General features: G+C 43.3%; 1 pseudogene; it reads right to left on the bottom strand.

Moving 5' to 3' along the window:
• Positions 1-11,940: 11,940 nt before the first annotated feature.
• Positions 11,941-15,804, bottom strand: LOC125553769 (annotated as a pseudogene).
• Positions 15,805-16,409: the final 605 nt, after the last annotated feature.

Below are 16,409 nucleotides of genomic sequence, written 5' to 3'. Positions count from 1 at the left end.
AACATCTACGAGAACATATGCTCCACTACCGTCGACCCTCGAAGACTCCTGGACGTCAAGTTCCTCGCGTGACCCTGAACATCTATGGATACTTGTGCATCTAAGAACGTGAACCACTACCGTCGTACCCCGAAGGACTCGGATTCGCCAAGTTCCCCTCCGAACCGGGAACCACTACTTCCGCTAACATCGAACCTAAATTGTCCGGAAACGCATGCTTCGAAGGTATAACCCCGAGACGACCGCCCATGGACCGTATGCATGAGTTGTATGAGATGCATGTTGGTTGTTGTAATCCGCCCGTGAACGTTAGTTGTTCCCTTGTTTGACACCGTCGTCTACCTCTGGGAACCCGTTATCCGCGAGCACCTCACCATTCTTGCCCTATCCTTTTCACCGGTATCTCCATGAGCTACCGGAACCCGGAATGTTGTTGTGGCACCATTTCCGTTGTCGTCGCCGTGGCACCCCTTTCTTTTCCGCCACGGTGACAAATGCTTCATAATATGCTCTTGTTAACATTTTCATAAAAAAATTGCATAAACTTGAGCATTTCATCCGCATCATGATAACAACATCAAGAATGTTTAAATTGTTGTTGCTTTGAATTGCTAAATGCATATGGGGTTTTACCGGATTTGTTGTTTGTTATATCCGGCCCCATTTTAAATTGTTAGATGGTATAGTTTTGTTATGTTTCACTCTCTTGCCATGTTTAACAACATTTAATATTGTTGAGTACATAAACAAGATCGAACTAAATAACTTGTTGTGGTGTTCTGTCAATATGCAACTCGTTGCATATTGAGCTCCACTTAACTTGTAGTTTTGTTTGTGCCCTTTGCCATGCCATGCATATTTAAACCGGACATACATCATACTTGTTTGCGCATCATGCCTTGTTTATGTGATGGTTGTTTACTTTGTTGTTTGCTTCTTTACGGTGTTGCTTCTTCGGGTTAGTTCCGATAACATCTCGTTTGTGAGGATTCGTTCGACTACGTTCGTTTGTCATCTTCATGGACTTGTTCTTCTTCCTTGCGGGATCTCAGGCAAGATGACCATACCCTCGAAATCACGTCTATCTTTGCTTGCTAGTTGCTCGCTCTTTTGCTATGCCGCAATACCTACCACTTGCTATATCACGCCTCCCATATTGCCATGTCAAACCTCTAACCCACCTTGTTTGGCTATGTTACCGCTTTGCTCAGCCCCTCTTATAGCGTTGCTAGTTGTAGGTGAAGATAGAGTTTGTTCCATGTTGGAACATGGATATGTTGGGATATCACAATATCTCTTATTTAATTTATGCATCTATATACTTGGTAAAGGGTGGAAAGCTCGGCCTTATGCCTGGTGTTTTGTTCCACTCTTGCCACCCTAGTTTCCGTCATACCGGTGTTATGTTCCTTGATTTTGCGTTCCTTACGCGGTTGGGTTATAATGGGAACCCCTTGACAGTTCACTTTGAATAAAACTCCTCCAGCAAGGCCCATCCTTGGTTTTACCATTTGCCACCTAGCCATTTTCCCTTGGGTTCTGCAGACTCAAGGGTCATCTTTATTTTAACCCCCCCCCCCCAGGCCAGTGCTTGTCTAAGTGTTGGTCCGAACCTGTCAGCATCCGGTGGCCACCAGGGGCAACTCTGGGCTGGCCTACCAAAATCTTGGACAATCCGGTGTTGCCCTGAGAACGAGATATGTGCATCTCCTATCAGGATGTCGGCACATCGGGTGGCTTTGCTGGTTTTGTTTTACCATTGTCGAAATGTCTTATAACTGGGATTCCGAGTCTGATCGGGTCTTCCTGGGAGAAGGAATATCCTTCGTTGACCATGAGAGCTTGTGATGGGCTAAGTTGGGACACCCCTACAGGGTTTTGAACTTTCGAAAGCCGTGCCCGCAGTTATGGGCAGATGAGAATTTGTTAATATCCGGTTGTAGAGAACATGACACTTAACTTAATTAAAATGCATCAATCGCGTGTGTAGCCGTGATGGTCTCTTCTCGGTGGTGGCCGGGAAGTGAACACGGTTCTTGTGTTATGCTTGAAGGTAAGTAGTTTCAGGATCACTTCTAGTTCACGACCATGCTTTGCTTCTCTTATCACTCTCATTTGTGTAAGTTAGCCACCATATATGCTAGTGCTTGCTGCAGCTCCACCTCACTACCCTTTTCCTACCCATAAGCTTAAATTGTCTTGATCGTGAGGGTGTGAGATTGCTGAGTCCCCGTGACTCACAGATTACTTCCAAAAACCAGTTACAGGTGCCGGTGATACCAGTGCAGGTGACGCAACCGACCTCAAGGAGGAGCTCGATGAAGATCTTGTTCGTTGTGTTGTTTCATTTCTAGTTGATCAGTAGTGGAGCCCAGTCAGGGCGATCGGGGATCTTTCGCATTAGGGGTTGTCTTTCTTTATTTGGTTCCGTAGTCGGACCTTGATTGTATTCTGGATGATGTAATGCTATATTTATGTATTGTGTGAAGTGGCGATTGTAAGCCAACTCTTTATCCCTTTCTTATTCAGTACATGGGATGTGTAAAGATTACCCCCTCTTGAGACATGCCTACTATGCAGTTATGCCTCTAAGTCATGCTCCGACACATGGGAGATATAGCCGCATCGTGGGTGTTTCAAGTTGGTAATCAGAGCCTTCCCCGACTTAGGAGCCCCCTGCTTGATCGAATCGTTGGCGTTGTTGAGTCTAGAAAAATGTTTTGAGTCTTATAGGATTATATATATCGGAGAGTAGGATTCTTTTTACTCCTCAGTCCCTTTGTCGCTCTGGTGAGGCCTCTTGACATAGAGTTTTGACTCTTCTCTTCTCAAATTTAATGAAAAAAATTACGATCACGCGGGTATCTTGGAATCGTTCCGATGGTTTTGTGATGAGAACATTGTTCTTGGTGCCTCCTGACATTTAGGGGTTGGGGCAGTGTCCCGTGGAATTGAGCTCTGAGGTGTTGTCATCACAATTTTATCGTTGCAGTTCTGGAATACCTGAGTTTCGCCGACATCGAAAATCTCTTTTATGCAGTTGTTGGTGAGATAACCTCGACGCCACCCAGTACAGGGGCGGGAGTTAGGGAGTATTGCCATAACTCGTATAACGGATGCTTTTCGAAGGTTGAGGTAAATGATTTCCGAAGGTTTCTTGGTTATGTGTTGAAGGATGGATACAACTGGATGTAGGATTTGCTAGTTTTGGGTGAGATATTATGCTTCCCCTGTATCCCGAACACCTGATTGCATAACCAGAAAGTTTCAGGAGTTTATAAGTGGGAATTCAAGTAGCTCCTAGGATATCTTTCCGACAGATGTATGATATGAAATTGGGGTTCGACGTCTAGTGGTCCGCCTATCCACGGTTTGTTTTATAGTGGTCTCGTTGTGTCTTAAAGAGTCCTTGGCTATGCTGACTCGGGGATGCTTCGTATGTCATGTGCACTGCCTTGTACATGATGGTGTTGTACGATCGAGCCCATGTGGGCCCCACCATGAAAACTTCGGACGAAATCTCTATCATGTGTTTGTTCCGGCTTATTTTGCAAGCCAATCCTTTGTTTTGTTTTCATTGTGGTATTCGAGTTGCTTCAATGTCAAGTGTTGATTCCATGCCTTCCCTAAGTGGTGTTCTCATATTTCTATGGGAGTGCTAATCCTTTTCGATCATCGAGATGGTCATGCCAATTCGTTTTCAACCGGCATGTTTCTCTTCAAGTGAATCCGATCATTTCAACATTCGCAAGATCAACTCAAGTCTTCTCAACGTTGTTTGTTTCATCCGTCCCAAGTTGCCTTTGTTTTCCCGCCCTCCCACCCTTTTTTCTTCGAGGACTCGAATTTCTTAATCAAGTATCAATTTTATTCATGTGAAGACTCTTCATTCCTTTCCTTCAATGTTCTTATCCGGAGATTATCAAGAAGATACTAACGGAGCTTCAAGTTATCATTATTCGTTCTCTTTCTTCTCCGGTGGATTCAATTCAAGCTTTGTCGATCATATCCTTTCCTCGTTTCAAATGTTTTCTCATGCCAGTGCACCTCTTAATCATTCACTTCTCGCTATTCAATTTTTCCGGAGTGCTGAAGATATCTCAGAAGATTCGTGTTTCCACTCTGCATTTGTTCAAGCTCTTTTGAGGATGTTATCCCATTGAATCCAAGTAATTCAACCGGTGCTATCTCTCTTTTAAATCATTCAACGGTGTTTCTCTTGAGTGGGCCCTAACCCATAGGTCTTTTCCCAGGATCTAACCTGACTCCTCTATTTTCCTGGAGTTATTCTCAAATTCATTTCAAAGTCTGACGTAATTATCATCAGTCATATGTATTTCTCCAAGACCGGTCAAATTCTTTTCATCGTTGGCTCAATCTCTTCGCTTTTGATTCTCCCAGAGTGTCTAAACAATTCATGGTGGTGTTTCTCGTCGTTATTCTCTGATTTTGAAGACCGAAGAAGAGTTTCTCTTAAATCTTGATCCATTCTCTTCAAGATTCATGGTTCTAGCTTGATGCCCTCCTCTCATAATTGTTTTGATTGCGAGAATTCTTTTCACCTATCCGGAGCAATTCATGAGTCTTTTGAGTTTGTTTCTCCGAAGGCCATCATTTCGGGTTTATTCATTCTCAGCTTTCATCTCTCATTCTCCAAATCTTACCGGTGCTTCGTTCAAGTATCCCCTAATCAGCTCGGGCTCTCTTCGTTCACTTGTATCTAAATCCTAGCAAGCATCTTCGTTCATTTGCAAATTCTTCCCGGTGTTTCTTTATATATTTTTTCTTTGTTCATTTTCAATTCTTATGGTGGTTTGCTCAAGATTCTATTCCATGGTTATCATATTAATTCATCCGTTGTTTCAATCCTACCGGTGGTTCGTTGAAGACCTTCCCAAGTTTGACGCTATATCTGTCTTAATCCTTTCTACGAGAATAAGTAGCATGCCAAATCCAATGTGGGTCATCAATTTAATTGGTGAAGGATACGCATAACGTAATTCTTATTCTTGTTTCATCCAACTGATTAATTCCTTATTCCGGAGGCTCATCAAATTCTCGGTTTCATTTGTTTCATATTTTCTTTTCCCAAAGTTCCAAGCTCTCTCAATTATATCGTCGCGAAGATCCATCTAAATCATTGCAAGGATTCACCTTGTGTTTTCAACTTATCTTTCCTTTCGTTTGGTCATTCTTTTGTTACCGGAGTTCTTCATGGAGGCTCTACATGATGGTTCATCAAGGATTTAATTCCTTCTCGAAGTGTTCGTCGAGATTCTTTTCAGAGGAGTTCAAGCATTCTTCATCTTGCATCCCAAAGTCCAATTCGTTCCATCTTATCATTTGAGGTGATGTTATGCCATTCGTGACAATTTCAGTTCGTGTTTCATGATGCAACAATTGCCAAGAATGAGATAGTTAAACCCACCAATTTCTTCGAGCATGAGCTCTTCTCAATCATTCAATCGCTTTGTTGGAGTTATCTTGGGTTATATTTCACCTAAAGCTTTCCCTAAGGATTGTTGCTATTTATGGTGCTTATAAATGACCCAAGTCTTATTTTATCCTTCTGGTGAAATAAGTTTCTCGTCTGCTTGTTTATATCAATCAAATCCATTGTTTTTCGTTAGTGGCAGAATTTCACCTCAAGTTTTTTGAGATGTTTTCCATAAGCCCATTACAAGCTTACTCTTTTCGTTGTTGGATTCCCAACAACTCCGTTCGACACTTCTCCTAAAGATGCTTTTTCAAGCTCATTTGAGGTAGAAGATGTCGTTTTCTCCTCTGTTCTTTTGATTCCATTCTCACATTTGTTCTGAAGGCATTGTGATGTTGCTCTCTTCGACCCATCATCTTGTTTTGTTAAGGTCATGTTCTTTCCTTTGCTAATCCATTCGACCGGAGTGTTGTGTCATCCCTTCAATTTATTTTCATCTTATCAAGTTTTCTTCTCTTTTCTACCAGAGTGCTCTCCAAATTATATCATTATTATGCCTTCTCTGTCTTGTTTTAACCGGAGTGTTGTGTCATCTGCTCAAGTTCTTTTCGTCTTATAAAGTCTTGCATCTACTTCTTGTCCATTGTAACCTTTTCTTATGTCTTTCAACCCACAAGGTTCCCGTAATGTTCCTCCTTTCTAACGGAGTGTTTTCAACCTCGTTCATCTTTGTTGTATTCTTTCTTCCAATTTGTTCCACCTCTCAAGGTTCTTTGGTTTCATTCGTTTGCCAAAGAAGCAACTTAGTTTTACCTTTTCTCTTCCTCTTCCGTTTTCCCTCCGGTGCCATCCTAGATCTCGGGACGAGATCCTCTTGTAGTGGTGGAGTGTTGTGATGCCCCAAGACCGGAGCTTCAGACGCCTTCCATGTTTTCTAAGTTTTCGTCGTGTGAGTTGTTGGTTTGTTGCATTCATCTTTGCATCATGTGCATTGCATCATGTCATCATGCCATCATATCATTAATTTTTGCAACTCAACTAAATAAACCGTATGGATCTTCGATCCATTTAAATTGAGGGAACTCACATGGTGGTTTCTCTTCAAAACATACCCTCCCGATATTTAGGGGGATATTATAAAATATTCCATTTTTGGAATTCACCATAACACACTTGCAGATCCCAATGCCTTTGTTATCACAACTCTTGACCTCTAACTTTGCCATATATCCTTTCGTCATTTTCCGGAGCTCCACCTAAATTCTCAACATTTTTGGGCACTTCAAAAAACATGTCCTAGTTCAAACCTTTTGAATTAAATTCAAAGGAATTTGAATTCAATCTTTCAATCATGACCTTTTCTATTTTCTTGGATCATACACATTTTTGTGAGTCCGGGAAAATTATCTGCGTGTTCAACTTCTTCCCCTAACCCCCTCTTTCTTTTTATCCTCTTTATTTGTTTTCTGTTAAAGGAATCAAGAAGAGAAGAGAGAGGGAGAAGGGAGCCCATCAGCCAGCCCACCACCAAAATGGCCCAGCAGCGCGCAGCCCAGCAGCCATCCTGCGGCCTGACCTAGATGGCCGGAGGCCTAGCCACAACCTTCATCTCCTCTCAATCCATCTCTCCCCTGCCGCCACCTCCATGCTCGCACGCATAGTCGTGCCGATCCCCTCGCCCTCTCCTCAATTCCCTCCTCCTCACACGCACGCACTAGAGAGAGGGCTCCCGATCCCAGCGAGCCACGCCTGCGCCTCCTTGCCCTGCACTGGCCAGCGTGCCGCCCGGCGGGCCATTCCCTGATGTCACGCTCGTTCCCCACCTCTGCCTCCGGCCGCCGCCAGTGTGCAGCTCCGCGGGAGCCATGGCCTTCGTCGTCGCGCCGCCTTGCCTTCCTCCATCGACCTCGCGCCCGTCTCCTCGGCCAGACGGCCACCTCACCGGTGACCAAGCGCCCCGCCACCAAGCAGCGCCGCCACCTCTTTCCCTCTCCCCCTCTGCCTCGCCCTTGATCCTCTACACACCGACGACTAGCGACCAGACGAACAGGAACCACGTCGAGGCCCCCACTGCTTGTCGGCCTTTGCTTCCCTGCTCCCTTTTGCACATCCTGCCGCCCAAGCCACCCGTCCTTCGTGTCGTTCCGTCTGTCTCCAGCATGGCTGCCGTCGAACTCCTCGGCCAACCGGGTCGTGCTGTCCCTTCGTTGCGCCCTCCTCCTCTCCTGTCATGCAGCCATGGCCCAAGCTCCAGCTGCAGCCGCTGCCGCTGCTTCCCATATCCTCCCCTGCTCCTTTGCTTTGGGTCCCGGTGTCCCTAGATCGCCAGCAGCGTCGGCTTGCAGCCCCACACCATGCCCTAAACTGCCATGGGCGTTGACCACCCGTTGCGGCTTCGGCTCTCTCCATTTCTGCTGTTGTTCTGGAACCCGCCAAGACCCTGATGACCATGACAGAGTTCGACTACACAGCTATGACCTCGGAGTTGGACCGCAAGCGCCAAGTACCCCTCCGGCAAGACCATGGACGATGGAACGACAACTGACCGAAGACGCAAGTTCCTCTTCGGACATGTACAACTACCATCCCGTGCAGGTCGCCAAGTACCACGACACCGATGACCCTGAACATCTACGAGAACGTATGCTCCACTACCGTCGACCCTCGAAGACTCCTGGACGTCAAGTTCCTCACGTGACCCTGAACATCTACGGATACTTGTGCATCTAAGAACGTGAACCACTACCGTCGTACCCCGAAGGACTCAGATTCGCCAAGTTCCCCTCCGAACCGGGAACCACTACTTCCGCTAACATCGAACCTGAATCGTCCGGAAACGCATGCTTCGAAGGTATAACCCCAAGACGACCGCCCTTGGACCGTATGCATGAGTTGTATGAGATGCATGTTGGTTGTTGTAATCCACCCGTGAACGTTAGTTGTTCCCTCTTTTGACACCTTCGTCTACCCGTGGGAACCCGGTATCCGCGAGCACCTCACCATTATTGCATGACTCGCTCATGCCCTATCCTTTTCACCGGTATCTCCTTGAGCTATCGGAACCCGGAATGTTGTTGTGGCACCATTTCCGTTGTCGTCGCCGTGGCACCCCTTTCCTTTCCGCCACGGTGAAAAATGCTTCATAATATGCTCTTGTTAACATTTTCATAAAAAATTGCATAAACTTGAGCATGTCATCCGCATCATGATAACAACATCAAGAATGTTTAATCTGTTGTTGCTTTGAATTGCTAAATGTATATGGGGTTTTACCGAATTTGTTGTTTGTTATATCCGGCCCCATTTAAATTGTTAGATGGTATAGTTTTGTTATGTTTCACTCTCTTGCCATGTTTAACAACATTTAATATTGTTGAGTACATAAACGAGATCGAACTAAATAACTTGTTGTGGTGTTCCGTCAATATGCAACTCGTTGCATATTGAGCTCCATTTAACTTGTAGTTTTGTTTGTGCCCTTTCACATGCCATGCTTATTTAAACCGGACATGCATCATACTTGTTTGCGCATCATGCCTTGTTTATGTGATGGTTGTTTACTTTGTTGTTTGTTTCTTTCCGGTGTTGCTTCTTCGGGTTAGTTTCGATAACGTCGCGTTTGTGAGGATTCATTCGACTACGTCCGTTTGTCTTCTTCATGGACTCGTTCTTCTTCCTTGCGGGATCTCGGGCAAGATGATCATACCCTTGAAATCACTTCTATCTTTGCTTGCTAGTTGCTCGCTCTTTTGCTATGCCACGATACCTACCACTTGCCATATCATGCTTCCCATATTTCCATGTCAAACCTCTAACCCACCTTTCCTAGCAAACCATTGTTTGGCTATGTTACCGCTTTGCTCAGCCCCTCTTATCGCGTTGCTAGTTGCAGGTGAAGATAGAGTTTGTTCCATGTTGAAACATGGATATGTTGGGATATCACAATATCTCTTATTTAATTAATGCATCTATATACTTGGTAAAGGGTGGAAGGCTCGTCCTTATGCCTGGTGTTTTGTTCCACTCTTGCCGCCCTAGTTTCCGTCATACCGGTGTTATGTTCCTTGATTTTGCGCTCCTTACGCGGTTGGGTTATAATGGGAACCCCTTGACAGTTCACTTTGAATAAAACTCCTCCAGCAAGGCCCAACCTTGGTTTTACCATTTGCCACCTAGCCTTTTTCCCTTGGGTTCTGCAGACTCAAGGGTCATCTTTATTTTAACCCCCCCCCCCCCCGGGGCCAGTGCTGGTCTAAGTGTTGGTCCGAACCAGTCAGCAGCCGGTGGCCACCAGGGGCAACTTTGGGCTGGCCTACCGGAATCTTGGATAATCCGGTGTTGCCCTGAGAACGAGCTATGTGCAGCTCCTATCAGGATGTCGGCACATCAGGCGGCTTTGCTGGTCTTGTTTTACCATTGTCGAAATGTCTTGTAACCGGGATTCCGAGTCTGATCAGGTCTTCCTGGGAGAAGGAATATCCTTCGTTGACCGTGAGAGCTTGTGATGGGCTAAGTTGGGACACCGATGCAGGGTTTTGAACTTTTGAAAGCCGTGCCCGTGTTTATGGGCAGATGGGAATTTGTTAATATCCGGTTGTAGAAAACCTGACACTTAACTTAATTTAAAATGAATCAACAGTGTGTGTAGCCGTGATGGTCTCTTCTCGGCGGGGTCCGGGAAGTGAACACGGCTTTGGAGTTATGTTTGAACGTAAGTAGTTTCAGGATCACTTCTTGATCACTTCTAGTTCACAACCGTGCTTTGCTTCTCTTCTTGCTCTCATTTGCGTAAGTTAGCCACCATATATGCTAGTGCTTGCTGCAGCTCCACCTCACTACCTTTTACTACCCATAAGCTTAAATAGTCTTGATCGCGAGAGTGTGAGATTGCTGAGTCCCCGTGACTCACAGATTACTTCCAAAAACCAGTTGCAGGTGCCGATGATACCAGTGCAGGTGACGCAACCGAGCTCAAGGAGGAGCTCGATGAAGATCTTGTTCGTTGTGTTGTTTCGTTTCCAGTTGATCAGTAGTGGAGCCCAGTCGGGGCGATCGAGGATCTTTCGCATTAGCGGTTGTCTTTCTTTATTTGGTTCCATAGTCGGACTTTGATTGTATTCTGGATGATGTAATGCTATATTTATGTATTGTGTGAAGTGGCGATTGTAAGCCAACTCTTTATCCCTTTCTTATTCAGTACATGGGATGTGTAAAGATTACCCCTCTTTCGACATGCCTACTATGTGGTTATGCCTCTAAGTCGTGCTCCGACACGTGGGAGATATAGCCGCATCGTGGGTGTTTCATCAACCTATTGAACCTACTGAAAATGTTTACATTGAAATTCCTTCGGGTATGATAGAGAAAGTGCTAGCTAATCCTTTTACAGGAGATGGAACATTACATCCCGATTTGCACCTAATCTATGTGGATGAACTTTGTGGATTATTTAAGCTTGCAGGTATGCCCGAGGATGTTATCAAGAAGAAGTTCTTACCTTTATCTTTGAAGGGAGAGGCATTGACATGGTTTAGGCTATGTGATGACATGGGATCATGGGACTACAACCGATTGAAATTAGAATTTCATTAGAAGTTTTATCCTAGGCATCTTGTTCATCGTGATCGTAATTATATATACAATATTTGGCCTCGCGAAGGAGAAAGCATCCCTCAAGCTTGGGGGAGGCTTAAGTCAATGTTATATTCATGCCCCAATCATGATCTCTCAAAATAAATGATTATTCAAAAATATTATGCTCGGCTTTCTCTCAGTAATCGCTCCATGCTCGATACTTCTTGTACTGGATCTTTTATGATGAAGACTATTGAATTCAAATGGGATTTATTGGAAAGAATTAAGCGCAACTCTGAAGATTGGGACCTTGACAAAGGTAAGGAGTCAGGTATAACACCCAAGTTTTATTGTGTTAAATCTTTTATGGATACCGATGCTTTCTGTGAATTTAGCACTAAATATGGACTTCACTCTGAGGTAGTAGCTTCTTTCTGTGAATCCTTTGCTACTCATGTTGATCTCCCTAAGGAGAAGTGGTTTAAATCAATGTTGAGGAACTCGGTAACTGGTAACTGCTCGGTCGGCTTGGGAGTAAGGATTAATCGGTGAATCGGCCTATTAACTGGATTAATCGGTCGAACATTAATCGGTATATTAAATAGGAATTTAGCAATATATATTCAAAAAAATATGTATTGTACCACACTCCCATGCTCCTAACTATATGATATAGCAAAATATGGTACTATAGGCATATGAAAAATAAAAATCATAAACAAGATCACAAGAGATAAAATTGTTAACCCGGATATAGGAAATAACAAACAATATGCATCCAACATATCAAGATAAATATGCAACCACACAGTACAGTATGCAATCCAACATGTCAATATAAATGGCAGCCACACAAATAGGGAATACAAAATAAATGGCACCACACAATATGCATCCACATGTAAAGATAAATAGCAGCCACACAAATAGGAAATACCAAATATAATTCAAAATAAGGTTCACAAGACGAATAGGTAACAAGGTTAAGTTTAGCTATATAGATAGAAATAGCCAAATAACTAACATGCTAACAAGGTTCAGCCATACACATAGAAATAGGTATCAAGGTAATAAGGATTAAGAACATAAGGTTCGGGCACACAAATAGCAAGCAAAATAAGTTTGCGATGAATGGCTCAAGGCTGCGGGGGCTCCTCCTCCTCCTCATCATCATCATCTTTGGTTGCCATCACCCCATCATCATCGGACTCGTAATCAATCTCATCATCCTCCATATCTACCGCATGATCAGATTCATCATCATCCTCAACGTATTCTTCAACTTCATGGAGTTCTCAACTCGTGCACTCCTACGAAGCTCTGTAGGTTCGCTTTCCCCCATTGCTTCATCAATGATGTTGTATGGTACCCCCGTAGTGGGATCAAACTCATCATCAATGTATGCCTCTTCACATATCCATTCTTGTGCTCGTGATGCATCTTCACCAAGAAGAACATCACTAGAAGAGGATAACTTATTTCTTTTATCAATCATCCTTCCATTGAATTGGATATAAACTAGATTTACCCTATGGGCCACATCTAGTTTATTTCTCCTCTTTGCATCTACCTAGAAAATGAAAATGGAAGCCTCATGAAATTAATTGTGAGAAGAATATTCAGATTTGACAAATTGTGAGAAGAATATTCAGATTTGACTAATTGTTAGAAGTCTAAGAGTTACCATTTCAAAAGTGCTGCAATTTCTTTCGCATCCAGATGAACTTGTGGTCAAGTTGAGTACCCTTATGGCCATGTGTTGCAATGTAGGAGTTTGTAATCCATAAGTTGACCACCAATCAGCTACAATTTGAGACAAGTGAAAAAACATGCAATCAGCCCATAATTTCATAAATGTCATAATAAGTTTTTTTGCTTTGAGAACATGCTTACCGGCATCGAAATTGTTATTCTCCATTGCTTTAAATGCAGCCACCTTCCCAACATACCCTCTTTCTTTTTAAACTTGGTGAAGTCAATGTTAAACACCTTATTTTGCTTGATGTCATCATCATAATAAAATGTCTCCATGACTTCCATAAGCGCAGCCACTACCTCCACATCCGTAAAGATGCTCGGGTCAGCATAACTATATTTGGGATTCAAGATGTATGCTGTCATGTGCAATGGAGAATCCAGCCTCCCACTCATCTTGGTATTCATGGCATTAGTGATCACCAAATAGTCTTTTTCTGAATTTTCAACAGCAACCTTGATTTCCCTTTTTGCACTTATTAGTTCTCCATACATAGAGGCCATAGATGGACCATCCCCATCAGCCAACCGAAGCACCTTCACCAATGGCTCAAAAACCTTGCAAGGTAACATAAAAATGATCAAATGAGTCATATAAGCACGTGCAAACAGCCCCAACATTAGAAATGCACAAGTTAGAACTACAACTATGACTACTTGACAAGATGCAAACAGCCCCAATGTAGAAATACATATATGCAAACACCCCAACATATGACTAGATGTAAACAACCCCCATAAACATACCTTGATGCAAAATGATACATTTTTCCAAAAGCCCCTACTCATTATTGTGGCGTTGGCCGCCTTTCCTTTCACCGTTTTCGTGTGCTTGCATGCTTCCCATTCATCACTACAAACCATTGCCCTTAGTTCTTTATTTTTAGAAACCAAACTTTGCAACGTAAGAAATGCCGAAACAAATCGTGTCACCCCCGGTCTAACAATGTCTCTTTTTTTCGTGAAAGACCTCATCAAGGACAATGTTTTATGATGTGCATAAAGAAAAATCGTCATTTGCTTAGCTTTGATGATTGTAGGGCCAAATTGCTTCAGCTTCCCAATTGCTTCCACCATCAAATTGAGGGTGTGAGTTGCACATGAGCTCCAAAAGATTTTTGGCCATTTTCCTTTGATCATCTCCTTTGCTCCCATGTTGTTGGAAGCATTGTCCGTGACCACTTGCACAACATTTTCAGCACCTACAAGATGGAAAATCTCAAAATCAGCACCTACAACATGATGAAAATCAATGAACGAAAGTAAACTTGAGACTTCAAGAATCATACCAATTTTTCAATGCACTCAACTACATAATTGAAGATGTATAGACTTGTGTGTGCATTAGCCGACGCCTCCTTTGATTCAAGAAAGGCGGTCCCTAACTTGCAATGCACGCACAAATTCATTATACTTCTTCTTTTCTTGTCGGTCCAAGCATCGGCCATGATAGATCACCCGGTTTCCACCCTCTCAAGCTCATGTGGCTTCATCAAATCCTTTGTTCTTTCCACCTCTTGCAGCAACATCTTCTCTCGGAGCATATATTCAGAAGGTGGCTTCCATTTAGGACCAAACCGACCAAGGGCTTCACAAAACTGCTTGAAGTCATCATCATTGACAGCATTGAAAGGAAATATTTTTCTTGTACATCCATCTAGCCAAATATTGCCCTACCATGTAAGCTTTCTCCTTGTCAATTGCATCATTTATGTTCTGTTGGAACTTATTCAATGGGATGGAAGGATCAATTGGCATCACATATTTATCAATAGGCCCTGACTTGTGAGCTTCACCTTCTCCAATTGCATGAAGCTCTTCCTCGTTCTTGTCATCATCAACTTGAATGACAACCTCAGCACGTACTTCTTCATCATGTTTTTCTTTCAGCTTCTTCTTCTTTTGTGGTGCCTCATAAGCATCCTTACACCTTTTCTGCTGATCTGGTGTGGCTACATTGCAACTTGTCACGCTTCCCTTTACCTGCCCAATATGTTGCTTCATCCTATTGATGCCTCCACCCATCTCCTTTCCACACAACTTGCACTTCACTCGTTGTAGATCTAAAGGATTGATCAAGGTTGCAAACTCCCACCCCATGTCATCTGAATTTCCTTTGAGAGTATGAGAACTTGCACCGGTAGAGGCAATCATAGACCCCTACAAATATATTGAATGAGCAAACATAATAAGTATCAATGAGCGATCTGTAGTATTAAATAATTAATCTATAGTCTATAGATCATACCATAGAAAATCAGATTTGTTATGACTTTGGAGTATGTTACAGTAGCATAAGAAATCCCAGCTAGGCAACTATTGCACGTACAGATCCGCCCAAATTAAGATAACCTGCACCTAACTTGCTAAACAATGAGTTTTTAATGTACAGATCATGCCACAATTAATATTTAATATACCCTAAGCAGAATATCCATGGATTATTAGTTCATTGCTTTAATTCGAGTGTTTCTGCCTTAAAATTTTAACACATCAATTATTACTATAATAGACAGGCATACTTCAAGCCATCCATCCGTCTACTAACTTACTGTAATTGGAGTGAATGTCCACTGAATTTAGTTGGAACAACCCATCCATCTACTAATCTTAATTAGTTACATACTTACATTACATCTACTCCCCAAATAGATCATCACGACTCATACATATTAATCAGTGATCACACTCACACATCTCATTGTATGGCTGTATGAAATTGGAAATTGAATCAATGATGTACCAGACCACAACGGCTATAGAGACTGAGAGGGGAAGAAGATGTTACCTTGCTGACTGGTGAAGCCATGGATGAGTAGGTTGGCAGCGATGGCAGCAGGCAGTCGGGAGCAGATGGCGACTAGCTGCTAGGATGAGAGATTGGGAGGAGCCCACGGGTGAAGGAGTCCAACTGGTGGATGGGAAGGAGGAGCAGGTAGTCTAGCGGCCGGGCTACTACAGCATGCAGCGGCGGAGCTACTCGACCGGACATCGGCGAGGACCTGCCAGCCGCCAGCCAGTTCAAGGCTGGATGGGAAAAGGAGTGGGAGGGGTGGCAGGAGCCAAAACCTAGCTAATTTAGGAGCGGGAGGGGGGCAAGCGGGCCAAAATATTGGGCTTTTGTTTCCAAAAGTTAACTGGTCATGGCGACTAATCGGTTTGACAACCGATTACTCAGGCTGACAAACCCGTTAATCGGCTTGGGCAGTTAACACCACGAATAGCCACTATTCGAGTCGGCCACCTAGCGAGTAGCGATTAACTGGCCCGTTAACTGATTTAATCGCCGATTTCTTGTACAATGGTTTAAATATAATCCTCCCATTGAAGTAAAAGTAGTTGCACCTATTAAAGTTGAAGAAAAGACTATCACTTATAATGATCATGTTGTTCCCACTGCTTATATTGAGAAACCACCTTTCCCTGTTAGAATAAAGGATCGTGCTAAAGCTTCAACTGTGGTTTGTGAGAGCAATACTAGAACACCTACTCCCTCTGAGCAAATTAAAGTTGAACCTAGTGTTGCTATGGTTAAAGATCTCTTGGCTGATAATATTGATGGGCATGTTATTTACTTCTGTAATGAAGCTGCTAGAATTGCTAGACCTGATACTAAAAATAAACATAGACTTGTTGTAGGTAT

This window comes from Triticum urartu, chromosome 4 (genome assembly GCF_003073215.2).
Source record: "Triticum urartu cultivar G1812 chromosome 4, Tu2.1, whole genome shotgun sequence".
NCBI lineage: Eukaryota > Viridiplantae > Streptophyta > Magnoliopsida > Poales > Poaceae > Triticum > Triticum urartu.
Note: the sequence above shows the minus strand (reverse complement) of the source record. Positions and strands in the feature narration are given on the sequence as shown.